General features: G+C 36.9%; 1 long non-coding RNA gene across 1 annotated transcript; it reads left to right on the plus strand.

Annotated features, from left to right (window-relative positions):
- Positions 1-2,397: 2,397 nt before the first annotated feature.
- On the plus strand, positions 2,398-19,135 carry LOC123547901 (uncharacterized). The gene is made up of 4 exons (XR_008372403.1): positions 2,398-5,316; positions 5,578-5,737; positions 6,115-6,261; positions 15,238-19,135. It is a non-coding gene; the product is annotated as an uncharacterized LOC123547901 (long non-coding RNA).
- Positions 19,136-23,438: the final 4,303 nt, after the last annotated feature.

Below are 23,438 nucleotides of genomic sequence, written 5' to 3' on the forward strand. Positions count from 1 at the left end.
CTCGTTCAAAACATGTTTGACATAATCCTTCACAATTCGTTCACCCTTTGTGGATTAATCAACACGTTATTCCCGGGGCACTGTTTACGCTCAGTTCACTTAGCACGTGACTTTCGTGACTACATATTATTAATGTTAGAGCTAGCGTGGGTTTTCAGACGGACACATCAAAAATGGTATGTGTTTTTTTTTCTTCTTATACTTTCTTTTCTATTTTCTTTCTATTTTTGTCGTTCTCTTAAGTTAAACTATAAATGATTTTGTTTGTGTTTTACCCATTTTCACATGTAATCATCATTCAAATTGCTGTATTTTTAGAGAAACAGCTGATGCCACTTTTTTCTTTGGACTGATAATAAAGAATAATACCAGTTTGAAAGAATATTCATAGCTTTTATGTATTTTACTGGAAGTGAAAAGCCAGTCTATTCTGGAGATTTCATTTCGTGGGACAGATGTCTCGATTATGCCCAAACTGAATAGATATGAACGGTTGTTATGAAAACAATAAAATTATGTATTGTGTTAGGTTTTGTTTTCATTGAGAAAATGTTAAAGTCACATTTATTTGAGCGTGCCAACAATCTGACATCCATGAAAAAATGTGCTAAGGGGACGCATACCATGGCTTACAGACATCCGATTTACTATCAAAATACAAGATTAATTTGAAAATATTGACTTAAAATTAAGTTTGATACTTTTCTGTTACTCTTATCCCTTTACGCCAGACGTTGTCAAGCAGTAATAGGTAAATGACCCTAAATCGATTTATTTTAGTGTCATCTAATAAGGTTGTGTAACATGGAAATGATGTTGCCACGAAAATAAATATTTCAAAATAGTATTGATAGCTTTGATTGCAAATGAGACATTTACGTTTAACAAAAAACATGTTTTATCTTTGCAGTTTTCAGGTTGCCATGGTGACATAGATGGAAGACCATACGTAAAGAACATTGGCGGTGGTGTTTTCAGATTTGGAGCACACAGAGTGTGTATGTTTTCTTTTCCTTTTTGTCTGAAATGTCTAAGTTCATGTAGTTCATGTAGTTGTAGAAACCCATTCTCATCCATCAGAGGTTCGTCAAAAGTTCATCCGGGGAACCACAGTAGACCTCTGGTATGCGAGAATGTAGAAACCGTACAGCTCCCAACGAGAGCTGTATAAACAATGATGTTTCTTTGGTCCTTTTGACACGTGTTTTCCCGCAATGGAATTTGGCACTTCCAGTTCATAATATATATAACATGAACATGAACTACATGAACTACTGATATAGCCAAGTTGGATAACTGTTAAAATGATGGCCCTTTTTCTTCTTAGAAATTCCAAAGCAATTAACTGTCAAGCTGTATTTCAGTAACAACTTTATGTAATGGACTGAAACTTCACACAACCATTATAACTACTGCAATAATCAAGTTGGATAACATACGGTTGAATGTGATACAAAGTGTTGCCATTTTTTATTTAAAAAGTCGTCTGCATGCAGGTAACCCAAGCTGTACCATATAATGGACTGAAACTTCGCACAATGCTTCTCAGTGATAAACATCACTGCATTAACCAAGTTAGATTACTCTTGCTTGATTTTAGTTCAAAGTTTCACCCTTTTCGACTTAGAAAATTTGATGAAGTTTTGCATGCGACTATCAAGCTGTATTTAAGTAACAATTACATGTATTGAACTCTTCCCAGTCATCAAACCTACTGAAATAATCAAGTTAGATAACTGATTTTAAATTATGGCCCTTTTTGACTAAGACCGATTCACGTATCAAGCTGTACCTCAGTAACGAGTAAGTGAAACTGCACGCAAGACACCCTTCTCATCAAAATAATTTCCATAACAAGGTTAAAAAAACTCTTGCTTGAAATTAAGCCAATTATGTCCCTTATTTCACTCGGAAATTTTGGCCGAAGTTTTGCATGCCAGTTGTTGCCATGACAAATATTTCAATTTGTAATAAATAATAATGAAATGACTCAGTTATGACAGTCTTGCCGAATTATAGCTCGACTTTAGTTGTCGAATAGTCGAGCACGCTGTCTTATGGACAGTTCTTGTATATACTCAATATGATCACCATGGAAACGTAAATCTTCATCTTCTAGGTGGATAACTGGCTTGTTCATGGATCGCCTTCACCGATTTTGAGTCATTTGTCTCACGCAAGTGATGTTGCAATGAATCTTTTTTCCATTCATTTTAGGTTGTGCTTTAGTGTTTAAAAAACATACATGTATACAAATCATGGACGACCTGGAGCAAAAATAATGTGTATGTTTTCATATTTTCTTTGTCTGGAATTTATAGGGTACCATTAGAAATAATATTTGTTTATTTTCTTACAAATGCCTTCCTATTTCTTAAACTCTCAACAGGGTTACCATGGAAACATACATCTACATCCAGACAATGAAATAAATGGATGACCGACGGTCAGTTGTACATAGTTACACAGCACAGTTTGGAGCATATGTAGGGTATGTATGCTTGTTTTCTTGTAGCATCATTTTGATGTATTTGTTCCTCTTTTTACACATGCCTTTCTGTATCTATACTCTCAGTCCCAACATGGTTACCATGGAAACGTACATCTACATCTAGGCAGTGGTATAATGGATGGCCAACGTTCACACGGACAGAGTCATACAGCAGACTTTTGAGCATATACGGTGTGTATGTTTACTTTTTCTTTCTTGTGGCAACGCATTGATATAATTGTATCTGTTTTTACACATGCCTATCTGTATCTATATACTCCAATCTGACTAAAGTATATCTTCAATTAACGCTGCGCTTTGGATCTGAAGACGTGCTATTGATAGACTCGTTCTGACGAACCTTCCGCTAGCCAATCAGAGTCTTGCTTTCAACATTTTGAATGTTTAAAAAACCTATATTTAGCATGGGTTTTTCATTTTTTTATGACGACCACATCATTACTGCGCCCTCGTGTTTTGAGAGGTATCATATGTCACGGTACGTACTTGGTCACGTAAGTGGAGTATATGTGTCAGGCAGCTGGTTAGCTCAGTCGGTAGAGCACTCGCCCTGTAAGCGAGGGGTCCCGGGTTCGAGCTGCACATTTTTCTCACCCTGTAACATTCGACGCTTTTTTGATGGTTCAGCCAAATGCTTGTTGAAACGAGTCGTCTGGCTGGTTCAAATAAATATAGATTTGCTAAAATAAAAATAGCAATATCGGAAATCCAAAAAGATGAATGTGAATAGGTCATCCTTAGATCTTCGTTTAGAAGATCAAGTACTTTAGTCAGATTGCTATATACTCAATCTGAACAGGGTTACCATGGAAACGTACCTCTTAATCTTGGCATTGGTATAAATGGATGACCGACGTTCACGTGTACAAAGATATACAGCAGATTTTGGGAGTTTATTGGATGTGTGTGTGTTTATTTTTTATTTCTTGTGACAACGCTTTGATATATATGTTTGTTTCTGCTTTTTATATACCTTTCTGTACCTATACACACAACAGGGTTACCATGGAAACGTACCTCTACATCTAGGCAGTTGTACAAATGGAGACCAGAATTTGGAGCACAAAGGGTGCGAGTGTGTTTACTTTTTTTCTTGTGGCAACACTTTGATATGTTTGTTTCTGTTTTTTTAACACATGTACCTTTCTGTATCTATAAACTCAACAGGGTTACCATGGAAACATACATCTAAATCTAGGCAACGGTATAATGGCTGGCCAACGTTCAGATGTACAAAGTTATAAAGGAGATTTTTGAACATGTAGGGAGTATATGTTTACTTTTTCTTTATTGTGGCAATACTTTGATATGTTTGTTTCTTTGCTTTGCACATGCCTTTTTGTATCTATGCACACAACAGGATTACCATGGAAACTTACATCTACATCATGTAGGCAATGGTATAATGGATGACCGACGTTCAGATGTACACAGTAATACAGCAGCATTTGGAGCATTTTTGGGAGGTGTGTATGTTGCCTTTTCCTTCCTTGTGTAAACACTATATGTTTTTTTTTCTGCTTTTACACATGTCTTTCTATATTTATACACTCAACCTCAACAGGAATACCATGGAAACTCACCTCTACATCTAGGCAATGGTATAAATCAATGACCGGCGTTTAGTCGTACAAAGTTATACAGCAGATTTTGGAGCATATAGGGTGTGTATGTTTACATTTTCTTTCTTATAGCAACACTGACTTATTTGTTTTCTATTTGTTTCTGTACAAATGCCTCTATACACACAGGTTACCACGGAAACTTACATGTAGGCAGTGGCTGACGCCCGAGTCTACAAACAGCAGTGAGAGAAATCTTGCAACCGACCATGTGATAACGCTTAGCTTTAAATACTGAGCTTTGCTAAGAATTCAGGCAAAACTTCAAGTTAAACAAAAATCTGAATGATATGTGCGCATATGGAGAACTCAGTCTACCTTGTATGTTTTTGTTTCGTTAAAAATATGTGTTCGGTATTTACTGTTTTGTCAGGGATTTGTTTACAGTGGGTACTTGGTTGTGTTTGTGGTGGTGTTTGTGTGTTTGCTGTGGTGTTTGTGGCGGTGCTTTAGTGTTTGTAGTGGTGTTCGTGGTGTCTTCGGTGTTTTCTTCTCGATTGTAAACGATGTGGCTTGTGTTGTTTTGTCAAAATTGGTTTTTGTTGGGGCGTATTGTTTATCGAATTGGGTTCTTCGTCTTTCGTTCCGCTACAATGTATTTTATTTTTTTACCATTAGCACTATATTTTTTTTTTACTAGATTTATTCTTGTACACAATTATAAGAATAGTTAAATATTATGGTGTGTTTTAAAAAAAAGTTTTGTCCCATCAATTTTAGATATCTGCAGAGACGTACCATGAAATGCAGAAAATACGACAGACATAAGATGCAGACGACATCTGAGTAAGCGCGCGCAACTTTTCTATTTTATGTCTACTTTTATTTTGTTTTGTATTGCTATTTTATTCATTTAGAATGTTGGGGTACTTCGAGAAAAAGGCCGCAGACGGATATGGAAAAGCAGATCAACAAGATCTTCATAATGAAAAGGTGTGTATATTTCTACTAAGATTAACCTATTCTGTGTGCATTTCTCTGCAGATTTTTCCAAAATGGTGGCTGATATTGAATACAAGCCCGTGTGAAGATATCATGGTGTGAATATCGCATTGGTCTAGTGGACGGTGCAGCTATGGTAACTGATGTTGACTATACAAGCGCGTACAAGGTTGTCATGTTGTAGATTTTACAATGGTTTAGTGGACGGTGCAGCCTGGTCCTTTTCTCGGACGCAATGAGGTATGTAATTTGTCTATACAATTAGTTTATTTCTTTGGCTATCTTTGTATCAGGCGAGCAGTTTTCAACCAAGTCATGCATATTCATTTTCATTCAAAAAAATCCTACAAGTTTGTTATTTGTTGGTTATCATGAAGGTCTACATTGTTTTAGTTTGTTTTGTTTTTTTCAATTTAAACACATTTATGCTAATTGTTAAATAATGTCTACCAGTATTCAGTCAGCAGTACATAAATCTAAACCTTTAAATTTTTCTCCCAGTGTAATTTAAAGGCTTACGAATGCGCATACATTTCCTGGCTTTGGTGAAAGTAAAACTCAAAGTATCAGACGATAACTCAAAACTTTTCGATGAGAAACTCGAACTGTCTGACGATTAACACGAACTGTCCGACGAGAAGCAGTTTCCTGTACCATACACGTAAGGACTTATAATTCATAACGTACTTTGAATATAAGTCGGTAATTCAATTTCAAAGGTTTTCATTAATACCAAGAAAACTTTATTGGGCTCAATGCAGTGCTGTGGTCTAAATAAGGCAATAGGCGTTTGCTAATATCAGCCTGACACGTGGTTCGAATCAACTATCATCCAAGTGAGACCTGCTTTTTTCAAACTGTAAGATTTGAACTCTGTACGAAATTTTATTTTCTGTCAGTAATAAGTAAACATGGTGTCTTTACATCTTTAAAGAAGGTTGAAATTGTCAGCTTTCCACAATTATGGTACTTTGGTGTAAGTACTGGTGAGAAACCCATGAAAAAACAATGTGGCTATTTATTTTATTGTATTAACAGGATGATGGAGCTATTACATTTGCCGCATGACTGACTTGCTGGTGGTACCATAAAATGTGCACTGGTATCCAATCGATAACGGTCACCAGAGACGCGCTGGTACACTATCGATGCAGGTCAACATAGTAATCAACTGTTTTCAACAAGGTAGGTGACTGAAGTACTAAAGAATTGCCATGTATGCTGCGCGAGTTCGAGCAAGACTTTGTATTACACTTATAGTTTATGACTTAGCCGTGTGCTTGTTAATCCCCCGCCGTGGCGGAGGGATTATAGGAATGGTCTGCGTCCGTCCTTCCGTCCGTCCGTCCTTCCGTCCGTCCTTCCGTCCAAAATCGTGTCCGGTCCATATCTCCTAAACCCCTTGAAGGATTTTCATGAAACTTGGGTCAAATGATCACCTCATCAAGACGATGTGCAGAACCCATGAGTCAGCCATGCCGGCTCAAGGTCAAGGTCACAACTCAAGGTCAAAGGTTTGAGCCTTCCATTTTGTGTCCGCTCTATATCTCTTAAACCCCTTGAAGGAATTTTATAAAACTTCGGTCAAATGATCACCTCATCAACACGATGTGCAGAACCCATGAGTCAGTCATGCCGGCTCAAGGTCAAGGTCACAGCTTGGGGTCAAAGGTTTGAGCCTGCCATTTTGTGTCCGCTCTATATCTCCTAAACCCCTTGAAGGAATTTTATAAAACTTGGGTCAAATGATCACCTCATCAAGACGATGTGCAGAACCCATGAGTCAGCCATGCCGGCTCAAGGTCAAGGTCACAACTCAAGGTCAAAGGTTTGAGCCTTCCATTTTGTGTCCGCTCTATATCTCTTAAACCCCTTGAAGGAATTTTATAAAACTTCGGTCAAATGATCACCTCATCAACACGATGTGCAGAACCCATGAGTCAGTCATGCCGGCTCAAGGTCAAGGTCACAGCTTGGGGTCAAAGGTTTGAACCTTCCATTTTGTGTCCGCTCTATATCTCCTAAACCCCTTGAAGGATTTTCATCAAACTTGGGTCAAACGATCACATTATCAAGGCGATGTGCAGAACTTATGAGTCAGCCATGTCGGCGCAAGGTCAAGGTCCCAACTGAAGGTCAAAGGTTGAGCCTTCCATTTCGTGTCCGCTCTATATCTCCTAAACTCCTTGAAGGAATTTTATAAAACTTGGTCAAATGATTACCTCATCGGAACGATGTGCATAAATTATGAATCAACCATGCCAGCTCAAGGTCAAAGTCACAACTAAGGGTCGAAGGTTTGAGCCTTCCATTTGGTGTCCACTCTGTATCTCCTTAACCCCTTGAAGGATTTTCATCAAACTTGGGTCAAATGATCACCTCATCAAGAACTCATGAGTCAGCCATGTCAACTCAAGGTCAAGGTCACAACTGAAGGTCAAAGGTTTCAGCTCTGTATCTCCTAAACCCCTTGAAGGATTTTCATGAAACTTCGGTCAAATGATCACCTCATCAAGACGTTGTGCAGAATTCATGAGTCAGCCATGTCAGTTCAAGGTCAAGGTCACAGCTTGGGGTCAAAGGTTTGAGCCTGCCATTTTGTGTCCGCTCTATATCTCCTAAACCCCTTGAAGGAATTTTATAAAACTTGGGTCAAATGATCACCTCATCAAGACGATGTGCAGAACCCATGAGTCAGCCATGCCGGCTCAAGGTCAAGGTCACAACTCAAGGTCAAAGGTTTGAGCCTTCCATTTTGTGTCCGCTCTATATCTCTTAAACCCCTTGAAGGAATTTTATAAAACTTCGGTCAAATGATCACCTCATCAACACGATGTGCAGAACCCATGAGTCAGTCATGCCGGCTCAAGGTCAAGGTCACAGCTTGGGGTCAAAGGTTTGAACCTTCCATTTTGTGTCCGCTCTATATCTCCTAAACCCCTTGAAGGATTTTCATCAAACTTGGGTCAAACGATCACATTATCAAGGCGATGTGCAGAACTTATGAGTCAGCCATGTCGGCGCAAGGTCAAGGTCCCAACTGAAGGTCAAAGGTTTGAGCCTTCCATTTCGTGTCCGCTCTATATCTCCTAAACTCCTTGAAGGAATTTTATAAAACTTGGTCAAATGATTACCTCATCGGAACGATGTGCATAAATTATGAATCAACCATGCCAGCTCAAGGTCAAAGTCACAACTAAGGGTCGAAGGTTTGAGCCTTCCATTTGGTGTCCACTCTGTATCTCCTTAACCCCTTGAAGGATTTTCATCAAACTTGGGTCAAATGATCACCTCATCAAGAACTCATGAGTCAGCCATGTCAACTCAAGGTCAAGGTCACAACTGAAGGTCAAAGGTTTCAGCTCTGTATCTCCTAAACCCCTTGAAGGATTTTCATGAAACTTCGGTCAAATGATCACCTCATCAAGACGTTGTGCAGAATTCATGAGTCAGCCATGTCAGTTCAAGGTCAAGGTCACAGCTAAAATCAAAGGTTTTACCCTTTCACTATCCATAGCAGTGGCGGGGGATTTAGCTGTCTTTCAGACTGCCTTGTTAAATTCTGCATGGAACTGAATTCAGTTATCTTGAGCTTATTGACTCATCTGAAACAATGCAAACAGGCACACCGGAAGCTGCTGTTGATATAGGCTGACATCTTGTTCTGAGTCAAATTCAAATAAAACTTATTGGACTTAACAGCGATACGTCTGTACCTTGTGTACCAATTCAAATGAAGCCTGGCCATCATCAACATGAAGTAGACACATTGTCAAGACTTTCATGTTCAATTTCTGTTTCTTGAGGTATGCTCCTTTTTGGATTTTAACCATAATGCAACTGCATACATACTCCTCCTACCCTATCTGTCCGGTTGAAATGAAACTTGGTATACGTTATGAATACGAAATGGGCATGTGCGTTTATTATCAGGATTTTAATGTCCGATTATTATTTTCTGAGTCGTGACACTTCTATTTTAACTTTACAGTATTTTAAATGTAACTTTAATTACATCACCTGAAGAGTGCTGCGAATACGTTATAGTCTAGACTTAAATGTTTTAGTTATGCTCCTTTTGGATTCACAATATATGTGTTACAACTACATCTTAACATTGTATATCAATTCAAATGAAACTTGGTATACATCATCAATGTGCATATGGTCGGAATTTGAATGTATGATTATTTTTTCGTGAGTTATAATGTCCCGTTTTTGGACTTTAAGATTTTATTCTATGAAGCATTTTCAAGGGACATGTACATCATTCCTATTACCAATTGGATTTTAGTTAGTTTCATCATTATTATCAACAGCATGAACGATAAGTACCATAACTCTGACACCGATCGTTCATGATTTATTTTCCCTTTTAGGCTCACCATAACGTAAACCTATATTTTAGACACATTATTCATGATTCTTATTAATATGTTATCTTCTTACTCATTGAAACTGAAATAAACCTTTATACATTATGATAGTATCAAGTCAATGACATAGGTTTCATTAGTCTTCCATGTTGATAAAATTATCTCTTTCTTAATTAGACATTTTTTTCAAGAAAATACAGTCTAATTGCGATTGTCGGCTTGTTAGTTTTCTGACTATCTACACATTGCAACAAAATGAAGCTTCACACACTTCTATGCTCTGGTACTACCAACTGAATGACATAGCTTCCATAACTCTTCTTATCATTTTGATGATTTGGCCTTTTGTTTAGCCCGGCTATTCGACGAATAGGTAGAGCTATTGCACTCGCCCATTCGTCGGCGTCCCAGACTTGTTTTTGTTTTATAAGTTTTAACCTCGACTATTCGAAGAAAAGTCCGAGCTATTCCACTCGCCTGGCGTCGGCGTCACACCTTGGTTAAAGTTTTGTACGAAAGTACGTATATCTATCATTTGAAGGCATATAGCTTTGACACTTATTATACGCCCGAAGGGACGTATTATGTTATGACGCTGGTGTCCTTCTGTCCGTCCGTCTGTCCGTCCGTCCGTCTGTCCGTTAGCAAATTTGTGTCCGCTCTGTAACTCTTGAACCCCTTGAAGGATTTCAAGGAAACTTGACACAAATGTTCACCACACCGAGACGATGTGCAGAGCGCATGTTTTGGACGTCTCGCTTCAAGGTCAAGGTCACACTTAGGAGTCAAAGGTCATGTCAGTTTGTTTCGTGTCCGCTCTGTAACTCTTGAACCCCTTGAAGGATTTCAAAGAAACTTGACACAAATGTTCACCACACCAAGACGACGTGCAGAGCGCATGTTCCGGACGACTCGCCTCAAGGTCAAGGTCACACTTAGGGGACAAAAGTCATATCAGTTTGTTTTGTGTCCGCTCTGTTACTCTTGAACCCATTGAAGGATTTCAAAGAAACTTGGCAGAAATGTTCACCACACTGAGACGATGTGCACAGTGCATGTTCCGGATGGCTTGCTTCAAGGTCAAGGTCACACTTAAGGGTCAAAGGTCATATATGACTTTGCTTTGTGTATATTGCTCTGCATTGCAGTGTTGTTTTTACTTGGCCTATCTCTTTTTTGTACATTTTTAGCTCACCTGAGCAATGCTCAGGTGAGTTTTTCTGATCGCTCGATGTCCGGCGTCCGTCGTCTGTCTGTCGTCCGTCAACATTTAGCTTGTGTATGCGATAGAGGCTGTATTTTTAGCTCGACTATTCGAAGAATAGTCTAGCTATTCTACTCAACCTGGCGTCGGCGTCGGCATCACACCTTGGTTAAGTTTTTGCATGCAAGTACATACAGCCATCAATTAAAGGCACATAGCTTTCAAACTTATTTTTTCTTTTTCTAGGTCAATTACCAACCTCTCTGGGTCAAGTCACATAACTCTGACATGTATTTTGAGCAAATTATGCCCCCTTTTGGACTTAGAAAATTTTGGTTAAAGTTCTACATGCAAGTTACTATCTCCAAAACTAATGCAGATATTGATTTGAAACTTCACATGTGTCTTCGAGGTTATAGAACTAGTTGATAGCAGCAAGTCCCATAACTCTGACCTTCATTTTGGCCAAATTATGCCCCCTTTTAGACTTAGAAAAGTTTGGTTAAAGTTTTACATGCAAGTTACTATCTCCAAAACTAATGCAGATATTGATTTGAAACTTCACATGTGTCTTCGGGGTTATAAAACTAGTTGATAGCATCAAGTCCCATAACTCTGACTTTCATTTTTGCCAAATTATGCCCCCTTTCGGACTTAGCAAATTCTGGTTAAAGTTTTGCATGCAAGTACATATAGCTATTACTAAAAGGCATATAGATTTGAAACTTATTTTTTCTTTTTCTAGATCAATTACTAACCTCACTGGATCAAGTCCCATAACTCTTGCATGTATTTTGAGCAAATTATTCCCCTTTTTGGACTTAGAAAATCCTGGTTAAAGTTTTGCGTGCAAGTACATACAGCAATTACTAAAGGCATATAGATTTGAAACTTATTTTTTCTTTTTCTTAGATCAATTACCAACCTCACTGGGTCAAGTCCCATAACTCTAGCATGTATTTTGGGCAAATTTTGCCCCCTTTTGGACTTTGAAAATTCTGGTTAAAGTTTTACATGCGAGTTTCTATCTCCAAAACTAATGCAGATATTGAATTGAAGCTTCACATGTGCCTTCGGGGTTATAAAACTAGTTGATAGCAGCAAGTCCCATAACTGATATGCATTTTGGTCAAATTATGCCCCCTTTTGAACTTAAAACTCTTTTGATATTTAACCTTTTTGGGTAATATTTTTCCTGCTTCTGGGACAATATTTCGAATAGTCGAGCTTGGCTGTCTTACGGACAGCTCTTGTTCAACTGATCTTCATGAAGTTTGGTCAGAATAATTACCTTGATGAAATCTAGGCCAAGTTTGAAAATGGGTCATCTGGGGTCAAAAACTAGGTCACTAGGTCAAATCAAAGAAAAACCTTGTGTATGCGATAGAGGCTGTATTTTTCATTTGATCTTCATGAGTTTTTGTCAGAATAAACACTTTGATAAAATCTAGGCCGAGTTTGAAAATGGGTCATCTAGGGTTAAAAACTAGGTCACTAGGTCAAATCAAAGAAAAACCTTGTGTATGCAATAGAGGCTGTATTTTTTCAACTGATCTTCATGAAATTTGGTCAGAATGATTATCTTGATAAAATCTAGGCCAAGTTTGAAAATGGGTCATCTGGTTTCAAAAACTAGGTCACTAGGTCAAATCAAAGAAAAACCTTGTGTATGCGATAGAAGCTGTATTTTTCAATTGAGCTTCATGAATTTTGACCAGAATGATTATCTTGATGAAATCTAGGCCAAGTTTGAAAATGGGTCATCTGGGATAAAAAACTAGGTCACTAGGTCAAATCAAAGAAAAACCTTGTGTATGCGATAGAAGCTGTATTTTTCAATTGAGCTTCATGAATTTTGATCAGAATGATTATCTTGATGAAATCTAGGCCAAGTTTGAAAATGGGTCATCTGGGATCAAAAACTAGGTCACTAGGTCAATTCAAAGAAAAACCTTGTGTATGCGATAGAGGTTGTATTTTTCAATTGAACTTCATGAAATTTTGTCAGAATGATTACCTTGATGAAATCTAGGCTGATTTGAAAATGGGTCATCTGGGGTCAAAAACTAGGTCACTAGGTCAAATCAAAGAAAAACCTTGTGTGTGCAATAGATGCTGTATTTTTCAATTGAGGTTCATGAAATTTAGTCAGAATGATTGCCTTGATGAAATCTAGGCCAGTTACGAATATGGGTCATCTGGGGTCAAAAACTAGGACACAAGGTCAAATCAAAGAAAAACCTTGTGTATGCAATAGGGGCTGCATTTTACACCGGATCTTCATGAAATTTGATCAGAATGTTTGTCTGGATGAAATCTAGGTTGAATTTGAATATGGGTCATCTAGGGTTAAAAACTAGGTCACCCGGTCAAATTAAAGAAAATCCTTGTGTACGCAATAGGGGCTGCATTTTACACTGGATATACATACAATTTAGTCAGAATGATTGCCTTAATGAAATCTAGGTCAGGTTAGAATATGGGTCATCTGTGTTTAAAACTAGGTCACTAGGTCAAATAAAAAACCCCTTGTGTATGCGATAGAGACTGTATTTTTCAATTGATCTTCATGAAATTTGGTCAGAATGATAGCCTTGATGAAATTAAGGTAAATTTTGAATACGGGTCATCTGGGATCAAAAACTAGGTCGCTAGGACAAATCAAAGAAAAAGGTTTTGTATGCGATAGAGGCTGTATTTTTCAATTGAGGTTCATGAAATTTAGTCAGAATGATTGCCTTGATCAAATCTAGGCCAAGTTTGAATGTAGGTTACCTTGGCTTAAAAACTAGGTCATTATGTTAAATTGAAGAAAATACTTGTTTACACTTCAAGAGACTACATTTTTGGTCCAATCTTAATGAAAATTGGTCAGAATATTTGTTTCCATGAAATCACTATGTCAAACATGTTAACACTGTTATGGTGTGTTTAGGTGAGCGACCTAGGGCCATCTTGGCCCTCTTGTTTTTTGTTTTTTTAATTACTTCCCTTTTATGTTACTACAAATAGCTTATTTTGAAACTTTTTTATTATTGGCCATAGGGAAAAACCGAGACCACTTTTCTGTGGTACAACATGGATGGTACTGCCAATTTTTAGGTCTATTTTTACATACCTGTACGTGACAAGGATTTTTTTGTAGACTTTGAATATTTTTTTTGTGGACTTAGATTTGTTTTTTGAAGTTTTCCTTTTGTTGTTCCAGTCCTTTGGGCTACAACAGTCAAGTTCTTAAAATTTTGCTCCCATCCTATGATGTAAGCCTTCGGGCGTATATTGCCCCGCTTGGCGGCGCTCTTGTTTTCTCATTTTCTAGGTCAATTTCCGAACTCATTGGGTCAAGTCCCATAACTCTGATATGTATTTTGACCAAATTATGGCCCCTTTTGGACTCAAAAAATCCTGGTTAAAGTTTTGCATGCAAGTTAATATCTCCAAAAGTAATGCAGATATTGAATTGAAACTTCACATGTGTCTTCGGGGTTATAAAACTAGGCGATAGCATCAAGTTCAATAACTCTGACATGCATGTTGGCCAAATTATGCTCCTTTTTGGACTTAGAAAATCCTGGTCAAAACTTTGCATGCAAGTACATACAGCTATTATTTATTTGGGCAAATTATGCCGCCCACCCCACTTTTGACTTATAAAATATTGGCTAAAGTTTTGCATACAGGTTACTTTCTCCAAAACTAATACAGACACGTAGACTAGGAACCATAACACTCTCGCATGCATTTTGTCATAATTATGCCGCATTATGTACTTAGAAAATGGAATTTCTTTGTTAATTTTTGTGTTTAGGTCAACTATAACAGCTATAGCTTTGAACATTGATTATCATTATTATTCGATTAGAGAGTTTGTCAAGAATCGTAACTTTTTCTTGCATTTAGTCAGAATTATGGCCAGCTTTAATTTAGAAATTGATATTTCTGGGTTAATTTTGTCTAGGTCCACTTTTATTGAATACTATAGATTTGAAACTTCATGCATTCTTATACGCCCGTTTTGAAAAAAATGGACGTTTAATGTGATGGCGCGTGCGTCTGTCTGTCTGTCTGCCCATCATATCTCGTGCCCGGAGCATAACTTAATATCCATTCAAGGTGTTGACTTAAAACTTGGGACAAAAGTTGATGACGATAAGACAATGTGCACAGCGCATAAACCAGGTCTATAGGTCAGAAGTCACGGTCACAAATGGAGCTAAAAGGTCAAATTTGTCCTTCATATTTTGTGTCCTAAGCATAACATAATAACCATGCAAGGTATTTACTTCAGTCTTGGCATATAGGTAGGTGGAGAAAAGACAATTTGCAGAGCGCATGGAACAGGCCTGTAGGTCAAAGGTCAAGGTCATGGCAAGGTCAAATCTCTAGTTTTGTGTTGTTTATATGCTGCCATTTGTAAAATATTTCCATTCTCAATTTTTATTTTTTCGCCCGCGAAGGAAGGGTAGAGATAAATTTCACTGATTATTCTGAAAGGAAAAAAGTATGGAAGATATAGTTTAATCTGATTTGACCTTACATCTTGAAGAATTTCGTGTCTTAATTATTTATCATCATTTTCAGATATATTTCAAGTACAGAAGTGAGAAATATCTGCAAAGGGAAGATCCAAGTATGACGATTACACGACAGACCAGGCACAAGCACATAAGCCTGACACCATCACAGCTGCCCTGACACAAACCTAGTTAAACAAATTAGACATAAGCTGATATGTACATAATTATAACCCCATGTACAAAGTATTCGGGGCTATATTGGAGTCACACATGTCCGTCCGTCCGTTTGTCCATCCATCCATCATGTCCACTACATATTGTCTAAATGGCTTGGAAGATATTTAGCTCGACTAATCGAAGAATAAGGGGGTTATCGTACTTGCCCTGGCGACGGCGGCACCCTCACCGATGCATTCAAGTTAAAACAAGCTTCTCAGTGTCATTCTATCTTCCTAACTACTTCCCCTATTAACATCAAACTTCACATAAGTGTTAGTCTTGATAAGGGGCATACATCTGTTAGCTTAAGAGTCAGACATCCTAAACGTCAAGGTCACTGGGTTAATATTTTGATAGAGCTGGTTAAAGTTTTACGACAAGCTTCTCATTTCAATATATCTTCTTAGCTACTGCCCTTTAATCATTAAACCTTACATGAGGATTAATCTTATAAGGTGACAGAAATCATTTGGTTTAGGGTCAGGTATCTCAAAGGTCAAGGTCACTTGGGTCAGATTTTGTAATAATGTTGGTTATAGATTTATGGCACCCTTATTAATCCGATAATGTTAATGAAACTCATGTTTCTTAGCACTGGTATCCCTCATATCCTACCCATACTTCGTCTACACCAATTCGAACACCTACCCAAAAATACATTTCTTGCACAATGTCATATCTGATATTCCCCTCATCTCTGCTACCCACCTGTCTTCATGTACCTCCACCAACCTCCTTTCACCAACTCTCGCCCCAAACAAAAAATATTTTACCTTTTCTTTACAATTAATTAGATTGTATATGCTGTATCTCATATGTTTATATGATGTTTAAGCCAGTATCCTTTATTCCCTCGCTTCTATTCCCACCCCCACCCACTTCCATTTTTTTCATATATTTGTTAACATCTCTCACATATCTAATCTCATACCCCATTCCCTATTTGCAGATGCACTCTCGCTTTCTTTTATATTTATTTTACATCTTTCACACTTATTTATATTTCATGTGGAATCTTAGTATCCCTCATAACCCCTACCCCACCCTCGCACACTGCTTCCCCTAGCATTTCCGCCTTACATTTCTCACACAAGCTTATATCTCATATTGTTTCTTAGATTCCCTCATTCCAAACTCCCGTCGCACCTACACCCCTCTCTCTCTCTCTCCCCCCCCCCCCGGGCAAAAAAAGAAAAGAAAAGAAAAAAATCTTTTTTCATCTCTCGCGCGTACTAATGTAATAGTAAACATTGTCGCATAGTAAAGCGGGCACAACTCTACTCATTAGGTCCAAGGTCAAGGTCACACTTGAAGGTCAAAAGTCATGAAAGCGGCATCTGGGGTATTAATTAATCATCTTCAGTGACTGAGAGCTCTAGCTGGTTACGCGGCTTAATGTGTAACATCAGCTTAATTGTATCAATTATTTGACAAGTGTTTGCTAAATTTTAGGATAAATATTTTCATTGAAATTAATAAAATTATTCATTTGCGGATCATTGATACTGTCAAACTATTTTCATACGAAACAAATACTTCTGGCTTGATTTGTTATTGCTCATGAAATTATAAATCTTTATTTTTATCAGGTTATTTTTTATTTTTTACGAACACAAAATGCACATTTGACTTAAAAAAAAAATCAGGGGCAGCCAATATTTGTAAGAAGTCAAAAGAATACTGATTTGGTCAATTATTCGCGTCTCAAAATGTTACTCCTTTTCACTCCTTTATATTTGATGCACATTTTATCAATGTGTTAATCACATGCAATGCGCAACGTTACGCTTACTGTTATGGCAATATATATGTTGAAAAGATAATATAGTTCTACGAAATTGATTTCTTTTTCATTTTAATATAGTTATTTTCTACTAGTTTTTAACAAACAAAAAAAAATACCGATATGTGTAATTCATATTCTTTCGCGTTAAATTGATGTTGCGTGCAAGTGAAAATTGTATTTGGAAACAGTGGGTTTATCAGGGTATAATGTATCGTTATGTTTCAGTAATACTCTGAAAGCTTGACATGAAATTCCATACTCTAGTAACTACAAAATGTACAGATAAAATCATAGCTCTTTTATTCAAACACCCATACTATCGTCTTGTGTCTGTGTCGTCTAAATGTAGCTTTTTAGAGTCATTTTGGCCTCATTTCTTGTACACTGAATTTGACACTGTTTGATATAACTGTTAACCGACACCTAATTCTGAGTACTAATATTAACCCTTGGGGGCTGAAATGACTTTTAAAGCAATTTTGTCTTTTAAAGGAACAATGTGTTAAACTTCAGACTGGTATATCTTTAGGAATGATTGGTAAAAAGATGCACTGATCTAATGTTTAGTAGAATTATGGGCAAACCTTAAGGTTTTTAGTCCGCGCTTTTAAATGATTACTGGAATGTAACGTTAGATTAAAACATGCTAAACTCATTGCTTCAAACGGAGAGAAATACAAATTTGTATTTATATGTTTTTCACTAGAACGGAACTACACTTGAACACGAAAGGATATGAATTGTAAGCACTGGAAATGTGCTTCAAAAAGTCAAAGATGTATAGATCTAGTAATGCTTACAAAATCACTAAAATACACACCAAACGATTAAAATGTAAAAGAAACATATACATCTCGTAGACCTATTTTACTTTTATAACAAAAGCATTGTGACGTCATGAAATACAGCGTGACGTTACGCATGGCGCATGTCTCTGCGCGGTTTAATAAGATAAGACAAGATAAGATAAGATTAGATAAATCTATTTTAACTCGGCAAGATATAAAAAGATATAAAACAATACATCATAACACGCTATGTACCCGGATAATCCTAACTCTGTTCAGCGACCCTAACTCAGTGCCAACATGGCTGACAGAAAGACGATGTATGCAGTTAATTTCCTTGTCTTTTTTTCATGTTTTTATGTTAGTATGCAATGTTAGCGTAAAACTTTTGATAGTCATAATATCCTGTATTGATAACATGTTTTGTGTACTAAATATTTCAATCGAAAAGTCACATTATGTGGCTGGAATTCATTAAAATGTACTCAAAGAAGTCTTCAAAATGAACATGTTTTATGTTTCTAACTGTTTTAAAGTACCAGAAATTGCAGTAAGACCTTACTTATCAACTGTATTAGTTCCATAAACATCTCTTTGACAATGTTTAACAGTATCAAAGTTTGAAATTGATTTTTATAGCTTAAAAATTGTATTGATTATCAGGTGGGTTTAAATTTGCGGATAATTCCTAACTGGTATAGGAAACAGTGCTGGATAAATACGAACTTAGAATTGATAAACACCTAACCAGACTAAAACATAGCTGTTCGTCTGTGCTTTATTTATGGACTGTAGATCTTTGACCTACCCACCCCTGCAGGGATGTGGGATTCCTATGTCCAGCCGTTATCCGACTCGTGATTTTTTGCCGGCGGACAAGTGCATTTTTCATTCTGTGTGTCCGCGGTCAAGCATACTTTTTCAGGTATAAAATGAGAAAACAAAAAAATATCATTTAGATTGTGTGTTGCTTCAAGTGTATGGAGGTGATAAAGATAATGGGTTCTTTGACTAGGTCTCGCGCACACTGTAACTCGGTGACTATGATAAAATATCAGAGAAGATTTAGATACAAGAAGATTTATTTAACGTCGGATAAGTATAAACATATAACACCAGCTTAAAGCTATTTTCCGACAAACACATGTAAATAAGCTCAACATAAGTAAAACAGCTGTAATAAAATGCATATATGTTATAGCACATTAAAGCAAATAAAGCATCTGGCTCTATTAAAGTAGATAAGAAATAGATCACAAATTATCACATACATGTTACAGCGCATTAAAACAAAATAGCACATAGGAACTAGCAAATAAAAGGAAAAAGTAATTTACCACATACAGATTTAAGCACATTTAAAGCAACATAAAAAAAGATTAGCTGACGCTACACAAAAATAAGAAGAGTCACATCTTACAACATGCATTTAAAAAAAACATAAAAGAAGAAATCATATACATGCTAAAGGGAACATAAGAACTACTTAAAGCAGCTGAAGAAAAACATTTGCATCATCAGCATATAGCATTCTGTAACTAAAACTAAAAAAGGAAAACAAGGGTTACACACAGAACTAAAAGGACATTTAAAGACATCAGAAACGTAAACAACTTAAAAAAGTATTATGACAAGTTTGTAAGTAGAATTCCAACTGCTGAGAAATAAGTCACTGTCAAAGGAAATACTGGAGCCAGTAGTCAGCCAAATTAAAATCAAAAGCACACAGAGATCGCAAGTATGACTAAAAACAATTCGGAACGTTTTAAGAGTCTTTCTCTTAATTCATCTGGCTTTGCAACATTGCGTGGGCAGTGTTTCGGGCATGACCTCAAAAGATCCCGAACCCTGCTTACGCGATTTCAGACTTTTATAAACGTTAAAAGGCAAATATTTCAAAAGTTTAATTTTTACCACAGTTACTGTGATATGCTTTTCTTTTCATTGTCCTAAATAAAGAACTCGATCTCCAGTCTATTTGCAGTTTCATGAAGATTTAATATTACAAATCAGAGCAAGTGAAATTTGACTATGGACAAGTGGATTTTTAAGTGTCCGTGGACAAGTGAAAAATGTAAGGATACCCACACCCCTGTCCTGTCAGTCTATGCATCACTCCCCCGCCCCTCCCCCCACCCCCCACCACCACACATTGGCACCTCTATAAAAATCTCTTGCACTATACGATATACAAGATTTGAAACAAACACAATTCTTCTGAAACAGTGTGTGAGAGAGAGAGAGAGAGGTGGAGGGAGAGAGGGTTGGGGGTTACAGAACTTCGAACATCGGTGGTATTAAATAATTTCTTATATAATAATATAATAATTTTGACTTTTATACTGAGTTATTTTTGAGGGTTTATCCAGATTTTTGCAAACATTGCTATTTGCATAATATTAAAATTATGAAAAAATATTTGAGTGTAGTGGGCATACATATAACATCTTGTAAAATCAATGACAAAGTTTGAAGACAATACCGCTTATAAAGTAATGTTTACAATAATCAGACCATGTACATGTCTACTCATTTATTTCTATAGAATACTAGTCAGTTAGGTGTTTATCCGTCACGCAATTTCGTGTAAGTTAGGTTTTTATTCATTCCTCATGTAAACTGAGTTCGGTTTTTATCAACTCAAAGTTAGGTTTTTATCCCTTTTCTCGCTGTCAGTACATTTGAACATGTATTGTGTCAACATGTAGTGGGTTAACAACATAGTGTAAACGGGCCTATAAAGCGGTATATTTTTGCTTTCAAACAACAAAATAGTCGAGGCATCAAAAACATATAAGTATTTTTAAAGATTTTTTTGTTAAAGTTTTCATTGAAAATTTTGCCTTGTTCGCCGTTTTTCCACCTGAAACACAAGGGTTGATATATTTAACATGATACATTTTGAAATAAATATACACTTGATCAATGGAGATAGATATAACAACAGAAACATCCCTGTATACTTCGTAATTATACAGAAAACAAAGTTGTATCAGCTTTACATCCGCCATGTTGGCACTGAGTTAGGGTCGCTGAACAGAGTTAAGATTATCCGGGTACATAGCATAAGCTGTAAACCGATAAATGTTAGAATTAAAAAGAATGTGTAATACTGAATTATCTTTCACTTGGGAACACCAGATTTAAGTTTACTCGATGAATGATATTTCGATCTTATACTGAAACAAACAAATGTCCCCTCCTACTTCATTTTACAGCAGAAATAGGTAACAAGCATCACTATTTTGAGGGGGGAAAAACGGCTAAGAATAAGGTGAATCAACCTAGGACAGAAATCAGTATAATTGTTGTTAGATATTTTTTGTTTATAATCCCAAGAAGAAATCCTTTTCACAGTCAAAAATTTACTATTTTTAAATGACAGTCAAAATTTCAGTTGTTAGATTTCTTTTGGTTTATAATCCTAAGAAGAGTGTTTTTGTTTTTTTTTTCACATTGAAAATTAACTGTTTCCCTCTCTTACCTATCAATCATGCTATTAATTATATACATTTTATAATTTGTATTATAGTAATGCATTATTTTCCTTCTAAATGTCAAAACTTTAAATATATTCATAAGCTTACCATTTTTCTCAAGAAGTTTAACTGTTTGAGGTGAGAGCATAGTTCAATTCAATGAATTTTTGTTCATGAACTTTAACACCATAAATGTACTTTACAATGTCATTTGCGTCTACAGTGCAACCTCTATAGAGTAACACCGTTTGGGAAATACAAATATTGACTGTTATGTAGAGGTTGTTGCTCTGGAGAGGTAAATTTGATAGTAATTTTCAGCATACGGAAATTTGAATGATGTTGTTCTAGAGAGGTTTTTGGACCCGCCCGCTTAGTTCAGTAGGTAGAGCGTCGGTCTACGGATCGCGGGGTCGCGAGTTCGATCCTCGGGCGGGGCATATGTTCTCTGTGACTATTTGATAAACGACATTGTGTCTGAAATCATTAGTCCTCCACCTCTGATTCATGTGGGAAGTTGGCAGTTACTTGCAGAGAACAGGTTTGTACTGGTACAGAATCCAGGAACACTGGTTAGGTTAACTGCCCGCCGTTACATGACTGAAATATTGTTGAAAAACGGCGTTAACCCCAAAACAAACAAACAAAAGAGAGGTTTTTGCTTAATAGAGAGTCGTTCTAGAGAGGTTGTACTGTATTTGTGCTATTTATTGTAGTTTGAAAAATAAATAAAACGCCATACGGTTGTGTTGTTTTTTTTAAAAAAAAATAAAAGGTCAAACAATTGCATTGATTATTGATAATTAAGAAATCTAACCGACATTAATGTGACCTTCCTTTACTAAGTTTACTTAGCAAAATGCAGGTGTGTTCAGTTGGTCATACTTTCTCGTAATATGCAAAATACAAAGAAGTGTATCCTTACCGACTTGCAATTTGTCATCAATAGTTACTGTCCTTCCATTGAATCCATTTGCAAAACAATGTTTACCCCTGCCCTCATACTTTGTCATCCAACTTTACCTTTATGTCAATTTACAAAATGTAATGAGGCTACTATGACTCGTCCTTTGTCATCCAGTTTCTTTCCCATTCGAAAAATAAGGGGAAGTTACCAAAGCCAACTTCGATGACGACATTTGTAAAATACAGAGTAAGTTACTATAACCAACTCGTACTGTGTCATCCAAAGTTATTCCCCCTCCTTGTCATAAAAGGGGAAAATAGCTTTGATGTCTTTCAAAGATACTCTTCCCTCTTGACTCTATATACAAACTTAAGGTAAGGTTACCATAACCGACTGGACTCTATATACAAACTTAAGGAAAGGTTACCATAACCGACTGCTTTCTTCCATCCAAAGTTACTTCTCCTTCCCTTGTAAACGCCATTTGCAAAATAAAAGGGAAGTTACCATAACCGACCTCTTTTTACCACCCAAGGTTCATTCCCTTACCTACCTCAATGTCATTTGCAAAATAAAGGGGAGGTCACTAACTGATCTGTGTATATACAATTTTACTTCCCTCTTTTGCCCTCGACAATATTTGCAAAATGAAGGGGAGGCCACACGGACTTTTTTGTTTCCATCTAAAGGTACTTCCCCTACCTCCCTCAACGTCATTTGCAAAATGGTGTTCATTCTAAGCAACATTTGTTTCCTTCCAAAGTTACTTCCCCTACCTCAATCGATGACGTTTGCAAAATGAAGGGGAGGTCACTTCAACCGACCTCTTTTTTCCATCCAAAGTTATTTCCCCTGCCTCCCTCGATTCCATTTGCAAAACAAAGGGGGAGGTCACTCTAACCGACCTCTTTGATTCCATCCAAAGTTACTTCCCCTACCTCCCTCGACGCCATTTGCAAAATGAAGAGTTCACTCTAACCTACATTTGTTTCCATCCAAAGTTACTTCCCCTACCTCCCTTGACGCCATTTGCAAAATAAAGGGATGACATCTTTGTTTCCATCCAAAGTTACTTCCCCTACCTCC

This window comes from Mercenaria mercenaria, chromosome 9 (genome assembly GCF_021730395.1).
Source record: "Mercenaria mercenaria strain notata chromosome 9, MADL_Memer_1, whole genome shotgun sequence".
Classification (NCBI taxonomy): Eukaryota; Metazoa; Mollusca; class Bivalvia; order Venerida; family Veneridae; genus Mercenaria; species Mercenaria mercenaria.